This window comes from Petaurus breviceps, unplaced genomic scaffold (genome assembly GCF_028583685.1).
Source record: "Petaurus breviceps papuanus isolate PSGF00001 unplaced genomic scaffold, PetGlider_PUasm1.0 38, whole genome shotgun sequence".
Classification (NCBI taxonomy): Eukaryota; Metazoa; Chordata; class Mammalia; order Diprotodontia; family Petauridae; genus Petaurus; species Petaurus breviceps.
In genome coordinates, this window is record NW_027186304.1 from 79628689 (window position 1) to 79651382 (window position 22694).

The 22694-nt window shown below is 37.1% G+C and overlaps 1 protein-coding gene across 1 annotated transcript in view; it reads left to right on the forward strand.

The window, feature by feature from the left end:
• CUNH8orf34 (chromosome unknown C8orf34 homolog) overlaps positions 1-22694 on the forward strand; it is a 375736-nt gene that overhangs the window by 20209 nt on the left and 332833 nt on the right. The gene's annotated exons all lie outside the window — the stretch shown is intronic.

A 22694-nucleotide genomic window follows, 5' to 3' on the forward strand; every position in this document is an offset into this window, starting at 1 on the left:
GGATTCACCAGACTGTCACCTGGGTTCAATGGCAGACAGCTGCCAGTTCCTTGACCAACTCTCTGGGCAGGTCCTGCTCCACACTGGAATTCACAGGGTCTGGTCCATGTCAGCTCCTTCACCATTTCTGCTCCAAGGAATTCAAGGTTCAACCAAGCCACAAACAAAGTCTCAGTATCCTGGTCATGCTTCAGTCACCTGGGCTCCTGGCTTCTGGCTCTGGCCTCCTGGATCCTGGCTCCTGTTCAGAAGAAGCTCCATCACCACAAGTTTTCAGGACTCAGTTCTCCATTCTTCTGTAGCTGCTCTGCCACCAGATCTCAGCCTCAAGGAAATTCTGACTGTGCCTCTCTGGGGCTTTTCTTATATTCACAATATTATGTACTTCCTTCAGCCAATTTCCTGTTATGTCAGGAACAAGGGACAGGAGTTCATACCTTTTTTTCCTCTAATCAGAGGCGTGATCAGTTACTAAGTGTTAAGTACCTGCTACTTTTGCCAACACAAAGGGATCTTCAAATTCAAAATTAGATTACCATTACACACCTCCCATTGTCCTTGGAACAAAGTACAAAAATTGACAGACTGATTTTCAGCAGTCATCAAATAATACCTCTATCTTGAAACCCTTTAGCCAATGGGTCTATGATCCACTATCTATTGTACCCTTCTACTTCTGTACTTTTGTTAATATTGTTCTTCATCATCTCAAATTCTTTCAATCTAGCAATCAATCAACTATTAATAAGCTCCTGGTTTGTGCTAAGCACAATGTTAGATACTGGGAAGATAAGGAACGGCCCTGCTCTCAGGGAGCATATAGTTGATGGGGGAAACAATGTGCACATATGAAATTTATACAAAATCAAAACAAGATAATTTATCCCTTTCAAAGTCAATGCCTGAAGAAGATTAGTTCTTTGGAAACAATGCATAGAAATAAACCAGTGGGAACATGGTAAAGGAAAAGGAAGAAATGGTTAATACATATTAGTTTTGTAGTTCCTGGCAGTACTTAAAAAATCCTTGCAAAAATATATTTTTAAAATTATGAGAACTGTCTGGTCCTGAGTCTCTTAAGCATAGAACCCATTTACAATTCCAGATTATAATTTGCTTCTGTGCTATAAATCAGTAAATTTATATGTGTGTGTGTATACATATATATATATATATATATACATATACATATACACATATAGCCTCTAAGCTACTGCTTAAACCTGTAGAGTTTATATACATTGCCTCAAATTACTGGTAACAGTCAACATGCAGGTATAGATATAGTTATTGATTTGTACTTTGAAACAGTAAATTGATTTATGTGACATGAACCACTTATTTAAGATTTATGGCAAATATTGATTTTCAATATTGTGTTGGTATATGTATATATGAGTGTGTGTATATAATATATAAACATGTATGCATGCATATATGTATACAGGTGTGTGTATACTATCAATACTTCTATACACCTGAAAACATAGGATCATTTTGGTATTTTATGTTTTTAATAGTGTAGTTCAATGCTTTTTCAAATGCCTTTCATTTTAATTATTTGTTACATTCCTAGTTCATAAAATATAACAGTCATGCATTTATAATATCCACATGGAATCAAATAACCTCAAGTTTAGCAAATATATTCAACTTATTAATACTGATTTACTAAACCCCCTAATCGGTTTATCATAACAGTCTCCAATATGTTAAAAATTAAAGTGAGACAGAAGAAAATGATTGCATATTGAGGGATCAAAGAAAACTCCAGGTCTCTTAAATACTCATACCTGGGATTTCATTAATTTGAATGTTCCCCCAATAGTACAGTCCTGAACTCATCTATGCCTGCCCATCCTGGATGACTATGATTCATGCCTTCCCACAATTTTGCCAGAGGGTATTTAGTCGATATTGAGTTTTTCTTTGCTTTTTCTTGAGATTGTGAAGATATCAGTGTAGTATTCAGTGTGTCCATCTGTTAATGGTACTGACTACAATAGCAATAGTTGAGTTGGCCATTAGGGCAAATTGCCTCCCAGTCTCAACCAATTGAGCCTGCATGTAATCTGTGATAGCATTGTGGCTTAAACATGACCTCTAAGGTACCCTTATACTTAAATGTCTCCTTCTTCACCCCATGCATTGCCCTGCTGCTCAGGTCTGGAAGTAGTATTCTTTATTACCTTTTAATTCTATGATTTATTTTTTTTTAATCCATCCAAGCCTCAATATCTTCCTTTAATTCTCTGCCCTCAGTCTCTACTTGGGGAAAATGCTCTTTCAAGTGGCAAAACTCTGTAAGACTCATCCCAGATACCTTTCTGCTTTGTACTTTATGTGACCTCTATTTTCTATCTGCGATACCTGGACCACTTCAGCTATTCTCAGGGGAAGGGAAAATGAGGGAAGAAGTTATGGGACATTTTCTTCAAGTTCAGACCATGTGGAGGGCATGACTCATCCTGCTACATTCTCATCCAAGATGGTCACATACATATCTGCTGCTGCCCAAAGATTCAAAAGGTCTAGACCCCTAATTTTAGACAGTCACTATTTTAAAATAGCTATTGATAGCACTTCCCAATTTTTAGTTTATAGGGAGCATCTTTTTATTCTTCCTCCCTTTTTGCTTTGAATAAGGGCAAGGGATCAGCCTGTGGACTTCACAATCCTGCCAACCATGCCAAGTGTTGGGTTAGAAACATGGAAACACAAGAAACAGCACAACATTGTGACAAAAATAATTTTTATTCAAAATTATAAAGATCAGCTAGCTCATTTCTGGCAATGGAGGGAATTCTTGGCAAAATCCCTGAAAAATAATTACTTTATGACTATTTTTATTGGAAACTTTGGGTATCACTAGTTGAGTCTACATGGAAGGTTCCATGAGTTAATTAGGGCAGTATCTTTTATTTGTCCTACTCTTAGAATCGCAACTTTGAAAGTCACATATATATGTCTATGCAGTTATTTCAAATTAAGGACAGCTGGGTTAAGCACTGGTCACTATTTGCATAATTAAATACTGCATATTTAGAGTTCTGTTGGACAAGTTCAAACATTGGTCTCTATTATAGCTGAAACCAAAAGACAGCCTTTGTCTATCCAGACTTTTAATACAAAGTTTTTAGCATATTTTCCATCTCTTACAACCTCCAAGTTCCCTTCAAGATCTAAATTTGTGATCCATTGATCCCATGGAAGTGATAATGAACACCTGAAAGGCATTCACTTCTTCCATAAACTCATCTAATTTCTTGGCTCTGGCTATTTCTATTCTACTGATGGCTTCCTAATTCCATCCAATTTAATATGTATTTATCAAGTTGCAAAGCACTCTGCTTAATAGTAGGGATGAAAGAACAACAGAAAAAGGAAAAATAGCCTGTGCTTTTGAGGAGTTGAATTTTATTGGCAGATATGACATGTAAACACATGATTAAACACAAGACTATTCAAGAAGAACTAACAACCGGAGGGATCAGAAAAGGCTGGCACCTGTGCTGACCCTTCAAGGAAGCTAGGGATTCTAAGTGGCCAAGACAGAGGGAGCACATTTAAAGGAGATTAAAAGTGAGTACTGAGGACAACTGAAATAAGTACCTGGAATAAGAACTAATTAGTCCAATGGTTCTCAGAGAACATAGTAATAGAAGAGGTCTAAGTCTATGGTTTGTGTTCCTCTATATCATGGCTCAATCTCTAGCAACTTTTCCAACTTGGCTGGCTATCCTCACTTGCTAGATCCTCAACTGAATCTTTTACCCGGGCTCCCATTCTACACTGTAATATTGCCTACAGGGTCACCCCTCTTAATATTTACCTCATATTTAACACATTCAAAGCAGAACTCATTGTTTTCTCTCTTCCAAACCATGTTTCCTCTTGATTTATCTGTGTGATTTCAGAGCATGAAGGCATTATATAGTCCCATTTCTTCATTATTTCTCTTGGTCACAGCTGCTTCATTTGATTAATCTTCTCATGTTCTGCTGTGCACATTGACATGCTTTTTTTCTTTTCTTATTTTGTATTTAAGTTTATAATGTTTCTTTTTCACCTTTTTTTTTTTAACACTAGTCCAGTCATTAGTCTAGTAAAGGGATCTAAAATGAAAAACAGTATATAGAAAGCTTGGAGAAGGCATATGAAAGAAGCCTGAGCCTGACCATCTGATCAAATACTTGACAAAGTAAATAGGATTGACATAATTTATTCTAGAGAATACTGAAGTGTGCTTTAAAAGAATGATTTCCAATTTTGAAGGACATATATGTGTGTATGTATATATATGATAGTGAGACCATTCATTTTAGGACATCAAAAAGCAAATTTATACTTCAGCCTGCAGCCTTTATGTTGGATAGGGAAGTATTCTTTTCTGCTGTTTTGAGTTGGGTTATTAACAGAGATTCGGTATCCCCTTCAGAGGAAGTCTTTAAAACTCCTACAAACTCTCATATTATTGTTCCCCCAGGGTTTCTAAATGTGGTTACCATGACATTGGTTTGTGAAGCAATAGCTGTCAGCAAATCCTATCTATTGTTCTGTATCAGCAAACTGGCAGTTTGGGGCTTTTTACCAGTGAGTGTAATAGGGTTCACTCTCTTTTTTGGGGAACAAATAAAACCCAGCAACAATAAAGTAGAAATGAGTACAAATTCAAACAGATTTTTGGATAATATATATGATGCACTTCTCAGATGTCCCAACACAATGCATTAAAACTTGTCAGATCAATACGCATTAATTTTACTTAAATACTTCTCTGAGATCCAAATCATCTAAAAATAGATCAACTAATGGCAAACAGAACATTTTTTCTACTGATTAAAATTAATTTTCTCATCTTCCTAAAGCAACAGACTTTGACCTTCTAAGAACCTGGTATTAGAGTAATGCCCTCTATAGTGGTGAATTATAATCATTCCAACCCTTATTTAAAATGTCAGACTTCCAAATCAGAATGAATATTTTTTGTTAACTAACACTGGAATTATTTGCATTTATCATGTCAATATGGGAAAATAGGATACAAGCTCAATAAGAAAATTATAGTTGAGCCAGTATGTCAATATATTTGATCATTTATATTAGAGAATTAATATTATGTAAAAAAATCTTGTGAATTTCATATAAGTTCAGCCAATTTCTTTCATTCATTTCAATAGAAGATTCACTGACAGTTTGTGGTAGAACATCCATTTAGATTTAGGGAAAGAGCATTTTCATATACTTTCTGAAATTTGATGTGGGTTTCTTTTTCTTCCAATTTGATACCAGCCTAGTAATCAGGATGAAAACAATGTACAGGTGACCCTATTTAGACTTTTGTCTGAAACAACCAGAGTATTTTTTTTTTAAGCAATCGGGGATAAGTAACTTGCTCAAGGTTACACGGCCAGTTATTTCTGGGTGTGGTGCTGAGTGTCTGAGCCCAGGATTCGATCTCCAGGTCGTCCCAACACTGGAGCTGGTGCTCTTACTTGCTGAGCCACCTGGCCGCCCCTAACAACCAGAGTATTACAAGTGTGGAAGAGAAATAACCTAGAAAAATAATTTTTTAGTGCTCAATATGAATATGTACTTTCTACACCTACGTTCTCAAGCATTGAGCTCTTTAAAAAAAAATCTACAATTTACTTAATAGTATAAATCGTTCTCCAGAAGTCAAGAAACCATAAAATTAATTCTGTGGTCTATGTGGTACTACTACCTATAATGGGCCTCCTATAACTTCTAACTTGATTATTTTTTTCTTTCTACTTGCAAATCTAGGTCTTAACTCAATGGTACTCTCTTCAGGTTTTTAACAAGAACCACTTCTCCTAGCTCAGGGTGCTGCCTAAGCTCCATGCTCTGCAGGAGAAGACCAAGGAATGTGCCTTAGTCTGCCTTGCCTCCAGTCCCAATCCCTACCTTACTCTTCAATAACTTTTCATATGTACTCTCTAAATGCTTTATTTATAGATATCTATAAAAATCTATAAATCTAAAAACTTATAAATTAAGGGGAATTTATCATAAAGACTGCAGGGAGAAACTAGAATAGAGAATGGTATAGTAACAGACTGAAGTGGTAACAATTTCAGAAATTGAAAAGTTGGAGACAATTATAGAGCAAAAATATAATTTGAATTGGATATCAAAGGATGTAAAAATAAATAGACAGTGAGTTTCGTAACTTTGGGCAAGTCACAGTTTACCTGTATGTAACCCCTGACCCAAAGCCCATTGGTGTGGAACTCTCTCATTGATGGAGATGAATTCCCCACCCTATATGAAGGGTAAGATGGAATTAATGATACAGAAAGAACTTCAAACAGTCTTCTTCAGGATTCCTCAAGCTGTAGCTCTTCAAGCTTCAAGCCACTTTTGGCAATTTCAGCTTCTACCTTCAAGAAGAAAGATGAAAGAAGCTAACCCCACTTCAGGTTGCTGGAGACTCTTCAAAGACAGGGGAGGAACTGGCAGTCACCACCATGTCCCTATTCCCAGATTGCTACACTAGAGACTGAGGAGAGTTTTCCTGAGTGAGATCAAGGGCAATCTCTCTTGGTTAAGCAAAGTTATCTTGCTCTCCAATGGGAAATTCTGTTTTGTTTGGTATCCATCCTTCTATGTATATCTTATCTGATTTCAGTTTTGCTATGCTTTGGATATATAGATTTCTTTGCTATTTGCCATGCGTATTCATTGTGGAATTTGTACTTGTTGGGAAAGGAGTCAAGAATTATATAGAGAATTTGGAGAGCAATTAAAGGAAAAGAGACTGGAAATGTCTGTTCTGCATCCATTTGAGCCACAGTGAGAGTGCTTGCCACAGGAGAGCCACTCTACACTTGGGATCTTCTCTATATGGGCGTCAGTTTTCTTATCCATAAAATGGGGATAACAATTCAGACTTTGTACCTCACAGGACTGTTATGAGAAAAGGACAATATACAGATGTGATATATTATTACTATTACTAGTAGTAGTAGTAGTAATTTTGGTTCATGGCACCAATTAGTTTTTTTTTTCTTATTTCTCTCTTCCTTTTTCCTTCTCCCTCTGAAATTCGTCTCTCCCAGTTCATGCAATGTTCTTTCCCCAGTTCTCATCCTTTTCGACCTCTGTAGAATTTAGTTCTTTTGAATATCCTTTCCTTGATATAACCCTGTGTAGAAAAATTGCTGTGTGTTCATGACACTTCTTTCTTGTGGCTCTCTCCTATCTGTGTGATTGTTCTTACTGTCTCTTCTGCTGGATCAGCACCTAATTAACTGTGGCTATATCCCCCCAAGGAGAACCCAGTTGGCTGAGAACCCAGTGGATAGAGTGCCAGGAATCAGGGAAACTCAATTCCTTATTTCAAATCTGGCCTCATACACTTACTAGCTAAGTGACCCTGAGCAAGTCACTATTTGTCTCAGTTTCTTCATCAGTAAAATGAACTGGAGAAAGAAATGGCAAGTCTTTCCAATATTTTTTGCCAAGAAAACCCTAAATGGGATCACAAAGAGTCAGACACAATACTGAAAAATGACTTGACAACAACATATCCCCCAAGGTTCTATTTGAAGCCCTCTTTTCTATACATACCTTCTCTAATGGTTATCTCTTCATCTACTATGCACTAAATTGTCATTGTTTTGTCAGATCTATATATCTAGCCCTTGATTCTTATGTCCAGCCTATCCAAAACAAAACACAACAAAACTTATCTTTCCCCTAACTCTCACCCATGCCCACCTTTCCTTATTTCAGTCAATGCTTCCAGTTGTTCGGGTTTGCAACCACAGAGTCAGCCTCCACTCTTCCCTCTCTCACATACCTAATACCTAGTCATTTGCCAAATCTTATTGATTCAATCTCCACAAACTCTTTACTATTTCTGTCAACTTCATTTTGAATACTCCCCTCTCACCCAGAGTATTGCAATCGTCTTCTAACCTAACAGATCTCTGCATTGAGCCTTTCCTTTTCTAATTGGTCTGCCACACAATTGCCAAAGTAAAATTCTGAAAGTATGAGCTGCTTTACTTTGGCAGTTGCCTCCTCAAAAAGTTCCAATGGCTCTTATTGCCTCGAAGATAAAATATAAGCTCATCTACTTGGTATTAAAATCATTTTGCAATCTGGACCCAATCCAGAATTCTAAGCATATTACACATTTTCTTGCTACACTCAATGTTCCAGGGGAAAAAATGAAAAGAAAAACCAAACAAAAAACTGACCTCCTCATCATTCTTCATATACAACATTCCATCTCTCTGCCTTTGTACTGTGTTATCCATGCCTGGAATGCTTGTCCTACTCACCTCCGCCTGGTACAATCCCTAGCTTCTTTGATATCTCATTTCCTTGATATATCAGTTGCTAGGCCATCTCCAGTCATCCTGAGCTATATCTGGACCCAGATGGCTCTGGAGGAAAAAGTGAGGCTGGTGACTTTGCACAGCCCTCCCTCACTCAAATCCAATTCGTTTGCAATTCACGTTATCATCTTCCTGATGTCATGGTCCTCTTTGAGAACAAATAACAAACCACACACACACACACACACACACACACACATACATACACAAGGTATTTCAGTTAATAGATGAGGTATTTCCTATTCTCCCTAGCTGCTTCCCTTTACCTCCCCCTAAATTACTTTGTATTTTCTTTCTATAAATTTTTCATTTACTTATTTACGTTCACTTTGCTTTAGCCTGGTAGAACATAAGCACCTTAAGGGCAGTGCCTATTTTGTTATATCCCCATTGTTGTCCCCAATGACTACCACAGGGCCTTGATGCATGGTAGCAACTTAATGAATGTTGTTGATTGATTGACGTTGCTTTCTTTTACTAGACTTGATATGAACTCAATTTTAGTTTTATTGCCATAGATTTGGAAGGTTGGGGCTTTGGAAGGTTTCCAGTTCTGAAGAATATATTTCTGTAGTTCTCAGCTATAGGTTATGGGAATCTAAAGCTTAAGAAAGGGCTTTCCAATGGAAGCCTTTTAGCTCAGTTATCAACAGATCTCTCTCAGACAATCCTTTGGCTTATAACTTCAAACATTCTTTCCTATATCCTTTAGTTAGAGTCCTCCATCTTTCCCTAATTTCAGGTTTTGAGATCTCCCTCACTTTCTGAATTGAGCTTTCCCTGTTCTGCTATGGACATTTCCTTTAGAAACTGCCTTATTCTTTATATTATCTCTTTCCTGGTTTTCCCAATCTTCTTGAAAATTATTCTAGTTGGACCTTTTTTGACTGGTTGTTTTTCCTCTTCAATACAAGCTATCAAGGTTATAACTCACAGATCCAAGTCAAGTTCCTCTAGAATCGGGACTCTTCACTGCAAGCCTAATTCCCTCAGATTAGTTATGAACCTAAATTCACTAATTAAGATAACTCTTAGGTAGAGCTACCCCTATTTATCTGTGATTGGTCTTGCTAAGCTGATAAGTATGCCTTAGGTCCAACAGAGACTGAACAGTCATGTTCTTGAGTAGGGGGTTCAATCATTTATTAACTCAGGCTTATGAAGGATCATACTTTATCCCCCCTGCCTTCACATAAGATACCAAAGAATATGCATCACCAGAAGCTATTGCCTGAGCTTGGCACATATGCAGTATTAAGTTAACTATAAATGTTAAGCATATTTTTAGTTATGCTATACACTAAACTTCCACTAAAGTGTGACTTGGTGCTTTTTCAATATATATCAATATATATATATATATACATATATATATATCATGGAGATATCTTTGGGTTTTAAAAACTAATTAGAATTTAAGCTCTGGAAGTTTCTATGCAGCTAAAATGTCTTTGATTATAGATTTGTCACCACAGATGTTCACCTAAAAACCAGTCTAGCTAAGCTTAGAAAACCTAATCACCAGAAGGTTGGTTGCCAGGTAATGAACTTTGCAGGTCATAGAAACTCATGAAACTATTTTACTGATACAGAGACAGATTATCATCAGTACTAGTGGCAAGATTGCCTGTACGTACAAAATCATGCTTTCTTTAATTCATTTCTAAAGAATACCAGGGTGGCTAGGTGGGACAGTGAATAGAGCATGGGCCCTGGAACCAGGAGGATCTGAGTTCAAATCCAGCCTCAGACACTTAACACAAAAACTAGCTGTGTGACCTTGAGCACTTAACCCCAATTGCCCTACCTTCCCCCCTCCAAAAAGAAAAAAAAAAGTTGTAAAAGATGTAAGAATACCTTTAAAATATTTTTGTTTCTTTATGGAATACCTATGTTCCAATATCCACTCCTTCCAGGAATGCATGTGCTCATGCATGTATACACACACTCACACACACACAAACACACACTGTTAAGTAAAAATGACAAATACAGTAAGCATAACTGATCAAACATGAAACATTTGGCACCAGCTATCCTCACTACTCAAATAAGAAGAATGAGGTATTCATGTGTCTTCTGGAAACAATATTTGTTATTGAATTTAATATGAGTGCAACTGTCTTTTCTTATTTTCATTTACTTTATTATATCCATTGTGCTTATTTTTCTCCTGGTTCTGTACAAGCCATCACCAATCTATACATATCTTCCCATGTTTCTCTGAATTCCTTTGCCCATTCCACATTCTGAGAGAGTGCTGCCTAATGGTTTGGAGTGGGAAAATAGGGAGTGAAACTATGATGTAGATACCTACCCTTTTCTTATTCTATGTCCCCATCTTGCCCCTTTCAATACCTCCAATTCTATAGAAAAGCCAGATTATGAGTTTGCCACAGTACCACAGGTTCCCATATTTGTGATTTCTTAAGGCACAATAACATTCCTTTACTTTCTTATAGTAAATTCAGTCATTCCCCAACTGATGGGCAGCAATTTTCTTTTTAGATTTATTATTCCTACTGTAAGAAGGGTGGGGCTCCTATGAATAGTTCGGTATATGTGAGACCTTTCTGTCTTTGACAACTAAATGATATACTTAATAGAATGCTGCTTTTGGAGGAAGACGAGTTCTAATCCTACCTTAGATTCTTACTATTTATGTGACACTGAGGAAATCACTTAACATTACTCTATACATAAGTTTCTTCCTCTGCAAAGCATGAGGGTTGAACTCAATGGTCTCTAAGTTACAAATTGTAGATCCTAAGATTATTAATCTACAAAGTTGATACATACTTATGTGAGTGCTATTTGTTTTTAAAGTAGTACTTATTGATACAAATTCTTTCATTATTCAGCCACTTTCTTGGAATGATAATCACCTGAGGAAGCTGTATAAACTCTCCAAAATACTGTTTACCTTTATCATTCTTTTCAATATTGAACTTGAATTGTAAGCTCCTTAAGGGTAGGGATTGTCTTTTTTTCTTTTTTTGGGAGGGGAAGTGGGAAGGCAGGGAAATTTGAGTTGAGTGACTTGCCCAAGGTCACACAACTAGTAAGTGTTAAGTGTCTGAAGCTAGATTTGAACTCAGGTCCTTCTGACTCCAGGGCCAGTGTAGTATTCACTGAGCCAGCTAATTGCCCCTTAGGTATTGTCTTTTGCTTGTTTTTGTATCTGCATTGCTTAGCACAGAGCCTGGCACATTGTAGGTGTTTAATAAATGTTTATGGAATGAATTGAATGAGCTTCACACTTCTTTAAATCTTTTTTTTTTCTTTTTTTAAACTATCATGAGAATGTTCTCATAGAAGCATCTAAGTGGTACAATGCACAAGACCACTGGACTTGGAGTCAAGAAGACCTGAATTCAAATCCAGTATCAGACACTTAACTAGTTATGTGACCCTGGTCAAGTTGCTGTCTGACTCATTTGTTTTCTTATTTGTAAAATGGAGATAATAGTATCATTATCCAGAAGTTGTTGTTAGAGTAAAATGAGATATTTGCAAAAATGTTTTGTTTTTTAACTATTAAAGCTTAAAACTGCACTGACTTTTCCAACATTTTATATAAATGCTAGCTATAATAATTGTAATTATTATCATTCTTTTCTTTGTTTTTCTCCCTTGATGACTTTAGTTTCTTAGAACACTTGATCACAGGCATTTCACTTTTTTTCTCTTGGTTAGATATTGATTACATTTTAATTGATTAGATGATAATTAAAAATGTGAGCTTTGTCACCAAATAAATTTTGCCATGAGTCATTGCATCTCATTTGTGATATGAAACTACAATTTACTTATCACTATCACAAATAGATATTCATAATTTAGGATGGTAAATCATATTTAAAAAAATTTGTATAACTTCTATGTTGGGTACTAATTTGTAGGGGGAAAAAACAGGATGGGAGCTATTAATCCTTGTGACTCATATTTCCTTCTCAAAGGAGCCAATTATAGAATCAAACTTTTCTGTGAATTTGGACTAAAACACAGATGTTGTAGAGTCAATTTTAGATTTCAGAAGAAATAGAGTTTTGGTTCAGGATTAAAATTTACCAAGATTTTCTCTTCTTGTCCCCGCAGTATGCATACATGAGCTTAAACACTAAGGGCACTCAATCAATAGGATTCAATTGATTGAATCATCCAGATGTGTGCTCAGTATAAATGTAAAGAATTGAGCTAATTTGCTAAACATAAGCTTTCTGAGTCAGGCAGTGGCCTCTAGGATTCATGGAGTAGCCAGGACAATTTCAGTGGACTTCTATAAATAGAACAAAGAGTAGGTCATTTTGGATTCATGCGCTCTGCTTCATTTTACATTGTTTTTTGCAGTACCATAGTAATGTCGGATTTGTGACCTGAGCTCCTTTGCAACCAGTGAAATACATAGGAAGTCAAGGTCTTATGGGCCAACCCTAGTAGAGGGAAAAGCATCCCCATGCTATTCCTCAAAAACACAGTCAACCTTCCCCCTCACATCTGACAGGAAAGAGAGGACTGAGGACAGGGATTGCTGCCTTAGTGTGTTAGTCCTGGCACAGTAGACAATTGAAAGTATCCTTCTGACTGATGAAAACTAGTGAGAGAATATCTACCTGCTCTTCAGTGAAGGGGATGGGTGGGGAGGGGGGCATCATCATGTGAAGTCAAGGATGTGCTCTACAAGTCTTCATTGAACCCTTAAACACCATGGAGTATAAAAGTCATGCTCTCTTCCCCTTCAAGAGTTCATTGAAAATTAGCTTCAAGGCTAGATTATAAATATAAGATCTAGCTTCAAAATGCCCTTGCAGGGGCAGCTAGGTGGTACACTGAGTAGAGTGCCAGACCTGGAGTCTGGAGGACCTGAGTTCGGATCCGGCCTTAGACACTTAACACACACACACACACACACACACACACACACACACACACACACACAAAACCTAGCCGTGTGATCTTGGACAAGTTACTTAACCTTAATTGCCCTCCAAAAAGCAAAAATAAATAAATAAATAAAAATAAAATGCCCTTGAAACCAATATAAGAAGCCAAGATACAAACATGAGAGAAATTACTAAAATGAATGCTATATTCAAAGCTCATTTAATCCAGAAAAGGAAAAATAAATCGCTTTATTTGATTCTGCCCCTTCTGATAACTCATGATCTTAAAATTTAGTTGGAATCATTGAATCACTCTGTTTCATGCCCTCTTCACTTCTTGGCTGAACTACTTAATATCCTTCTGATTGGTCTTCCTGACATCAGTTTCTTCCTTTTCCAATTCATCTTTTACATAGTTGCCAAAATAAAATTCCAATGACATGGTTCTGAACATGTCATTTACCTTCCTCAAAATTTTCAGTGACTCCCTCTCACTTCCATAATAAGATATAAAGGTCTTCATCTGACATCCAAAGTTCTTTAGGGCAGGGACTGTCTTTCATCTCTTTGTGCTCACAGCTTTTAACATAGTGCCTGGTGCCTAGTAGCTGCTTAGGAAATCTTTACTGACTCACTGACCCCTATTACCTGTGTTATTTCATGCACTCTCCACTTTAGTCAAGTGGTAGCACAGTGTAATCTCCAAACTGCTTTTTTTCTTTGCATTCACAAAGAGCCATTCTCCATGCCTTGAATTCATTCTCTCCCAATTCCTGCCTGTCCTTCTGGAAAGTGCAGCTCAGGTACCATTTCCCCTGAGCAGACTTGCTTAATAGCCTCTAGTTCAAGTGTTATTATCTCTTTTTGTGTATTCTGTATTTCTTTGGCAGGTTGGTGAAGTCTAATACTGCTGTGGTTTATTGTGTATAATTGTAACTGAAGGAAGTGATAAATTTATTAGTGAAAATAAAGATAGAGTGATAGATTAGATAGATAGATAGATAGATAGATAGATAGATAGATAGATAGATAGATAGATAGATAGATAGATGGATAGATAGATGGATAGATAGATAGATAGATAGGTAGGTCGGTAGATAGATAGATATTTTTCCCATCCAAGTGCATGAACTGCCCTGGCATGCATCTATGAATCCCTTGACAGGTCTGTGGACCCCAGGTAAAGAATGCCTACTTTAGTGATTAATGCTTTCTTCCAACTTTAATCTTCCTTAGAGCTTTTTATGAGAGTTCTACTGCTCCATCTATTCCTATGTATTTATGGACTTTCCTATTTCTATCCTTCAGCCACACAGGATATAAGCTTTTCAAGAGCAGGGATAATTTCTCTTTTTTTTTGGTCTTAATATATCTCCAATATATTGAACATGATAAACAGTAAATACTCGTTCACGGAACTAAGTATGATACGTAGGATTTGCTTTTCAAAAGTTTTGATTTGAATCCTGACTCTGACATTTACTAGTGGGGAGTTTTTTGAGAGACTCAACTTCTATAGGCCTCAATATAAAATGTTGGTTATAGAATGGGCTTAATAAAACACGCTCTTTTCCTCTCGAGGTTCCTATAAGGCAAATGCATTGTTAAACTTAAGACATTTTATAAGTATGAGTTAGTATGCAGGATGTATTCTAAACTCCAAGAACACAAGGGCAAGTTTTGATTGACCTTTGCATTTCTTCCAGGGCCTAGAACAGAACCCAATCATGAATCAATCACTAAATCAACAAGCATTTATTAAAGATCTACTATGTTCTAGGTACTGAGGATGCAAAACCAAAAATGAAACAGTCCTTCCTCTCAAGGCTCTTGCATTCTATCAGCATATAAAAGTGGCTAGAATGTGTATAGTGCTAAAAGATTGGTGAAGCATATTATGGGCATTATCTCATTTGTTCCTCACAACTCTGTAAGGTAGATACTGTTATCATTCTCACTTTAAAGATAAGGAAGCTAGGGGTGGCTAGTGGTGCAGTGAATAGAGCACCAGCCCTGGAGTCAGGAGGACCTGAGTTCTAGTCCAACCTTAGACACTTAACACAAAAAATAACCACATGACCTTGATCAAGTCAACCCTAATTGCCCTACCTTCCCCCTCCCCCAAAAAAAGATAAGGAAGCTGAGGCAGAGAGGTTAAAAGAGTGACATGGTGAGCAGATGTCTCAGATATGATTTGAACTCTGGTCTTCTGACTTCAGGTCCATTACTCTATCCATTTCACCATCTAATATGTGCTCCATTGATACTGGTCGACTTGAATTAGCTATAGGCCTCTATCACTTTATATAATTGTTTCAGTTGAATATTTTAGAATAAAACTAGACAGGTGGCCACACAAATTGCTGCCAGAGTATAAATTTTACCACCTGAACTTTAAATATCTTTTGTTACATATAAATTCAATGAGGCATAACATTTGCCTATAAACTTCAGAGCAAGTGATATAGTATTGAGTGAAATGTATGAAGAGACTCATTTTTACAAGATGTTTGAGTAAGAAATATAGGGGTCCTATATGCCAGTATTTCACTGAACATCATGTGCTGGTTCCTCCAGTAAAGGATATTGGACAAAATGCCATTCCAAGGATTGGTTAGTTCCATGGTGTGACTGAGGAAAGAAAGGGACAGGATAGCAGAATAACAGGGATGTTGCCATGGTGTGATTGGTTGTGATGTTCCAATGAGGTTGTTGCCAAGCAGTACTGGTTGGGTTGGGCAGACAGCATTTTGAAGGGTACCATGGTCTCTGTATGCCTTTATCCCATCTCTCTTTGTTTTCTTCTTTTCATGAAGAGAAGATAATATGCTTCATTTGCACAAATGCTTACCATTTGATGGCTTGGTTAGTTCCCCAGGTTTATTGGTAAAGGAAGCAGAGCAATAAAAAAAATTTGAACAAAATAAGTAATAGGTTTAAAATAAATTTAAAAAATAAGTTTGAGGAATTGTAAAAGTGTGATAATGAATATACCATTTAATAATGTTTAATTACTGCCGTGTAAATTTCTGCTTAAAATGGCAGGAAAAACTAAAAGTAATTCATCTCTGAAAAGACAGTCTAGTGAGAACATTGCTGGCTTCATTATTTGGCTACAGAGCTGTCAAGTCAGCACAATGCAGGGAGTAGTTTTAGGAGGGCAAAATATGGAGCTGAGATGCTTTCAATCCAGCTGATGCCTATTGAAGTCATCAATAATTCATTGGTATCCAGGCCCAGTTTATGTTATATGTTAACTGAACTCAAAGGTACAACTTGGTAAATAGCTCTACGTGGGGAACTGATGATCTAAGCAAACATTTTATATGCATAGGCAATTTGGAAATAGACTGATTTAGCTGAAGTTTCCAGGCTTGGAATAGCTAGTATGTAGTACAGTCTATCTGAGCAATTTAGTGAGAAAACAAATGTCCGAGGTTATTCTGCCCACAAATGTTTTTATTTGAAACATTAACTCTTAAAGCTTCTTTGTCTATGTATGACTTGGAGCCAAATTGAGATTTCAAGCCTGGGTAACTGGAGGAATGGTGGTGCCATTAGTAGAAACAGGGAAATCAGGAAGAGGTTATGGTGTAGAGGAGAAGCCATGATGAACATGATGAAAGGATTCTGGGTGGCTGGAAGAAGAGGATTCTGAAAGGAAAAAATAAGGCACAGTTTCATGAACAGTTCTTTCTTCCTCCTCTACCTGGGATATGAAATTGTTTTTTTTAATTTGGTGTTTAAGTTCTGAATAAAAAAAATTAAAAAGAAAAAGAAGGCACAGAAAGATGATCAGAGTGCAAACTTAGCTTAGTTTGTTATCCACTGTATATTTTGTCTGTACTCTGCCCTCTGCTCTGAAGCAACTCCAGCCAGATTGGATGGGCTTTCAAGCAAGGTTGGAAGCAATCAAATGAGCTTAAGCACCTTGTTGCTTATGAGAAAATTCAAAAAAGTCAGTAGAATTAATCATTAGCATTCCCAGTCAGTACCACATATATAAACTACGTATTTATCACTCTAGAATTAAAAAAAAATGATTATCACATCAACAGGACACATTGTCCAAAAAAGGATACAGATTTGAGTTATTTGACCAATTTTGAATTATCACCTAGACTTGAGCTTTGTATTATTTTATGTAATAGTGGCTTCCATCTTGATGAGCTGTTAGTTTTAATTATTTTCTGATTAGCATTAAATCTACTACCTTGTTCTTTTCAGCAGCAGGCAGTAATGAGAAACATTAGACTTTAGCATGGGGAATAGTCATAATACTAAGAATAATATCAGGAATTTGTAGAAAGCATTTAGTCTTTAAAAGTGTATTACAAACATAATCCTGCATATTTGATCTCACAAGAAGCCTAGGATCATATTATGAAATGATAATCATGCCTATTTTAGAGAGGAGAAAATGGAGACAGTAAAGTATGTGACTTGCCCAGGGTCACAATTAGTAAGAGGCAGACCCAGGAATCTACTATGAATCTTTAGACTCCAGATGAAATATTCTTGCATGCATTGTTTCTAATTCTAGGGAGCAAAGCTGGGGAAGGTCACTTTTGTGAGGAGTTATGACAAATTATTTAAAGAGGGATGTTATGGAATAGTAGATAAAATGCCAGCTAGTAAGACCTGGGTTCAGATTTTGCTTCTAAGCTAGGTGGTGTAGGGGATGGAGCTTCAGGCCTGGAGGCAAGAAGACTCATCTTTGTGAGTTCAAATCTGGCCTCCAACACTTACTAGCTATGTGACCCTCACTGTGTCACTTAATTTACCTCAATAAAATGAGCTGGAGAAGGAAATGACAAACCACTCCTGTATCTTTGCCATGTCAACCCCAAATGGGGTCACAAAAAGTTGGACATGACTGAAACAACTGAACAACAACAAATGTTTGGTGCGTTTCTTCCCCCCTACATCAAGCCTACATCAGTCATGCAAATTAATCTGTGTGACTCTAGGCTAGTCACATAACTTCTCACTTCTCTAGAAAACTCTCTAAGATAGGAGTTAGAAAGGGTTGACAGAGAGACTTCAGGAGATTGACAAACTTGGATAGGAAAACAAAATTACATTTAAAAAAATTTTGCTAACTAAAAAAAATAATCCTGTATATTTATTTTATATATATATTTAAACTTTACTCTGAGAAGGGGCCACAGACTCCACCAGTTTGCCTTGGGGCCCCATGGCACCCAAAACATTAAGGATCCTTGCTTTAAGATGAAGCTTCAGAGATGTTCAATATGAATTGGCAGAGGGAATTGGCAGGTGAGGAAATTCCCTCTTTTCATTAAATTACAGGTAACACCCAGGTCCAGTCTAGCTCCTGCCTAGAAGCAGTAAGGTACACAGTGACTGAAGCACTGAGCCTGGAGTTAGGAAGACCTTCGTTAAAATCTGTCCTTGGACACTTATTAGTTGTGTGACCTTGGGCAAGTCACAACCTCTGTTTGTCTCAGTTTCCTCACCTATAGAAAGGGGACAACAATAGAATCCTCTCACAGGGATGTTGTGAGGATCAAGTGAAATATTGCTTTCGCCCACAGTAGGCACTTCACAGGTGCTTTTTCCCTTCCCTTCCCTTGGTCAAATCACTTAACATCTGAGAGACCCCAATTTTCTCATTTGTAAAATGCAAATAATACTTATAGCATATACCTCACAGAGTTGTGGTAAAGAAAGTGGTTTACAGACATTAAAGTACTATTGAAGTATGAACTATATCTGTGAGTTTCCTAATGTACAAGTGAACATTCTAGGTCTGAGAACACTTCCTTAAGATTTTCAAGAAAATACTCTGTGAGGAACTGAAAAGAGAGAATATTGGTATAGCTACTTACTAGTAACCTGGCTAGCCTTATTGTTGTGGTGGCATAGTTTATCACTTAAGAGTAAGAAATGAGTAAGATCATGGTCTTGAACCTGGGAAACAGTTACTAAAGAGACAAGGAGCAAAACAAGAGCCCATCAGGCGATCTATGAATGTGCTCCCTCAGTAGGGTATATCGGGATCTGCCAACACTAAGGAAGTTAGTGCTAAGGAACCCTGGAATGCAAAACCCTAAAGCAGAGAGAGAAACAAGGTTGGGTAAGAATCATGAAGGCATTCCTTGCTAAAAGGAATGATATGCCAAGGGTGTCAAGAAAGCTTTGATCACTGTAACACTTAAGGGAATTTTTTCTTGACACCGAAGTCAGAGATTAAGGAGAGGAACATGTGCATGTTTCCTGAAATAGACAGTTAAGCAGGGATTCCAGTTAGAGTGAATGGCCAACATTTGATAGGGACCTTCATTTAAAAAAGACTAACACTCACTTGGCAGGTAGAGGTGGAGGTACTTGGGTTAGGTAGTGTTGAAGGTAGTGTTCATGGCTGCAATGGAAGCAGATTTGGGACTGAAATGCTTTCTCAATACAACCTTACTCTATGTAGTTCTGTAGTATCACTTATTTTGAGAAGATACTTTGAGGACAAGAGAGAGAGTTCCTTGTGCCTGTGTATGCATCCCTCATAGAGTGTCTGTGTGAGTGCCACTTATCACATCTCACCGCAGATGTAAGAATAGTGAAGATCAGGGTCACAGAGACACACTGTAAGGTCCCCTACCTGATGACAAAGGCACAGGAGAGAATTGGAAGAACAACTCAGAAGTCATTTTTAAGGAAACAGCTATTGCTGATCTTGTAACAGAAATTAGTCATTAACAAATCCTTCTATTCCTACCTCTGCCCAAGTTTTCAAGCATTTTGGCAGAACAACCCAGCACACAAGAATGCCTAAAAAACACATATTATTCAGGGAACATAAATACATGAGAAAGGCCACCAGAAATGCCAGATTTCTATATCAGCACTACACCACTTGTAGATTTCTTCCAGGTCTTTCTTCTCCACATTTGAAGACATCTAACTCTTTAAGGAAAGCATAATGCTTTGTAATTAAGCAATGGCAAAACAGCTTACTTTTAGCATTTCTGTGCTGAACATGGGGTAGAGGCTCACACCTTTATTGGGATTATTGCTGCCTTCCCACTCCAATGCCCCACTCCCAAACTCACACTCACAGGCACATCACATGCATTCACTCATCACTTGCTCTCTTTCTGTTGTTTTGGTAACAACAACAAAAAAAAACCCCTCCTATAATATAAACTTTTCTCTTCCCTGTAAGGGGACCAGGGTGATCTGTTACCTCTATACGTAGCTAGGGAAAATGGACTCATGCATACCTTTCCACTTTTTTCCCTCTTCTTAAAAAAAATCTTTGATTTAAGGGAAAACACTATGCATATGGGGATAATTGGGAAATTTAGATGCTATAAAGATGAAACATATCAATAACACTGTACTTACAAAAGATAATCCGGATTATCATAGATGATACTTACATAGTACTTTAATGTTTGCAAAGCATTTTGCATAGATTATGTCATTTAATCCTTACCATGACCCTGTGAAATAAGGGCTATTATTGTTATTATGTACTTTAAATACCACCTTCTCAATAAAGCATTTTTTTATTTGCCACAATAATGTTATTGCTGCCTACTCTAAATTCATAAATATTTTGTATTTATCTTTCACACTTGTGTTTTCTTTTATTACAATTCTATGTATAGATACTTTATCCCCATTTCTAGAATAGCTTGGAAGGCAAAGGACCACCAGGTTTCCCTCATTTTGGATTATCTACAGCAACTACCATTGTGTCTAGCATAGAATAGGTGCTCAAGAAATATTTGTTGAATGAATTAATATTTGTTGAGCAAATAGGTGGACACATCAGCGAAAGTGTGGAAATTCCTGTAATATAGCAACAGATGGTAGACTGCAGATGTGCTCAGAAGTGAATAAGATAATGTTCAGTGAGAACAAATGAGAGGATAGTCAACTAAGAAAAAAATGTGTGTATGTATATATATACACACATACATGTATACACATATATACATACATAGGTATGTATATGTATGTGAGGGGTTAAAGATGGTCATGTTTAAGATAAAAATATAATTAATAACAAAGTTACTTAAGTCTTCAGCATAGCGCAATTAAAAAAAAAGGAAATCATCAATACTGGTACTAACCAAAAGGAATTCAGGCAATAGAAACCATAAGGTGATAATACCATTATAATCAGCACCAGACATTTAGAAGGATATTGAATCCAGAGTTCTTGGCTCAAGCCTCCAACATGTAGAATGTTTGGGGAAAAATATTTAGAGAATTTGTTGTTGTTCAGTCATTTCAATTTGTGTCCAACTCTTTGTGGCCTCATTTGAAATTTTCTTGGCAAAGGTACTAGAATTATTTGCCATTTCCTTCCAGGCTCATCTTACAGATGAGGAAACTGAGGCAAACAGGGTTAAGTTACTTGTCCAGGGTCACTCAGGCAGTGTCTGAGGTCAGATTTGAATTTGGGAAGATGAGTCTTCCTGACTCCAGTCCTGGCACTCTATCCACTGAGCCACTTAGCTGCCCATTTAGAGAATAGTCAAAATGAAATTTGAAAAATAAGACCAATGCAAAAGATGTTGCCTAGAAAGGAATAGAATATTTCTGATCTGGTCATAGTTCTTCTCTGGGCCTCAATTTCCTCATCTCTAAAATGAGATGATTGGACTGCAAGCCTTCTAAGATTTCTTCTAGCTCTAAATCTGTGCCTTCTATGATTCCATGAAGGCTAAAGTGTCATCTAATTACTACATGGAGTTAATGAAGTCCTCTTCGATGGAAAATGGTAACTTACTGCTTTCCACCTCAGGTTCATGCATAACAATAACAAATAATGGGAGATTAGGGTTGTGCCCAAGGGAAAAATATTTTGATGTTGAAAGGTGTTAAATGTTAGGGGGGACATAATGTTACAATCTAGGAATTTTATTAATATCCATCATTCATATTTAACATTAAATTTCAGACAGGACAGTTTCCCCTTATCCCCAAATTCTTTATCTGAATCCTATACTTCTAGACCCACCTCCTTTATGAATATCATTAGCATTGTTTCCTCCCTCTCCCTCCACCCGGCAACCCGCGGTCACCCTGTGTCAGAGACAATGTGGCAGATTAAAAGGAACTTGGTCCTACTCTTGTCCCTAACATTAAGTAGCTATGTGACCTTGGGCAAGTCCATCAATAGCTTTGGACTTTGACTTCCTCTTTTGTAAAATGAGATAGGGTTGGTTTTTTTTTGGCCTTTTTTGGGGGAGGGCAATTGGGGTTAAGTGACTTGCCTGAGGTCACACAGCTACTTTTTGTGTTAAGTGTCTGAGGCTGGATTTGACTCCTGACTCCAGGGCCAGTGCTCTATTCACTGCACCACCTAGCCACCCTGACAGTTTTTTTTAAGTTGATCTTTAAACTCCTGTCAAGACTAATAGAGCAATGAATCTAAGACCTTCCAAATCTTTATTAAACTCCTATAGCA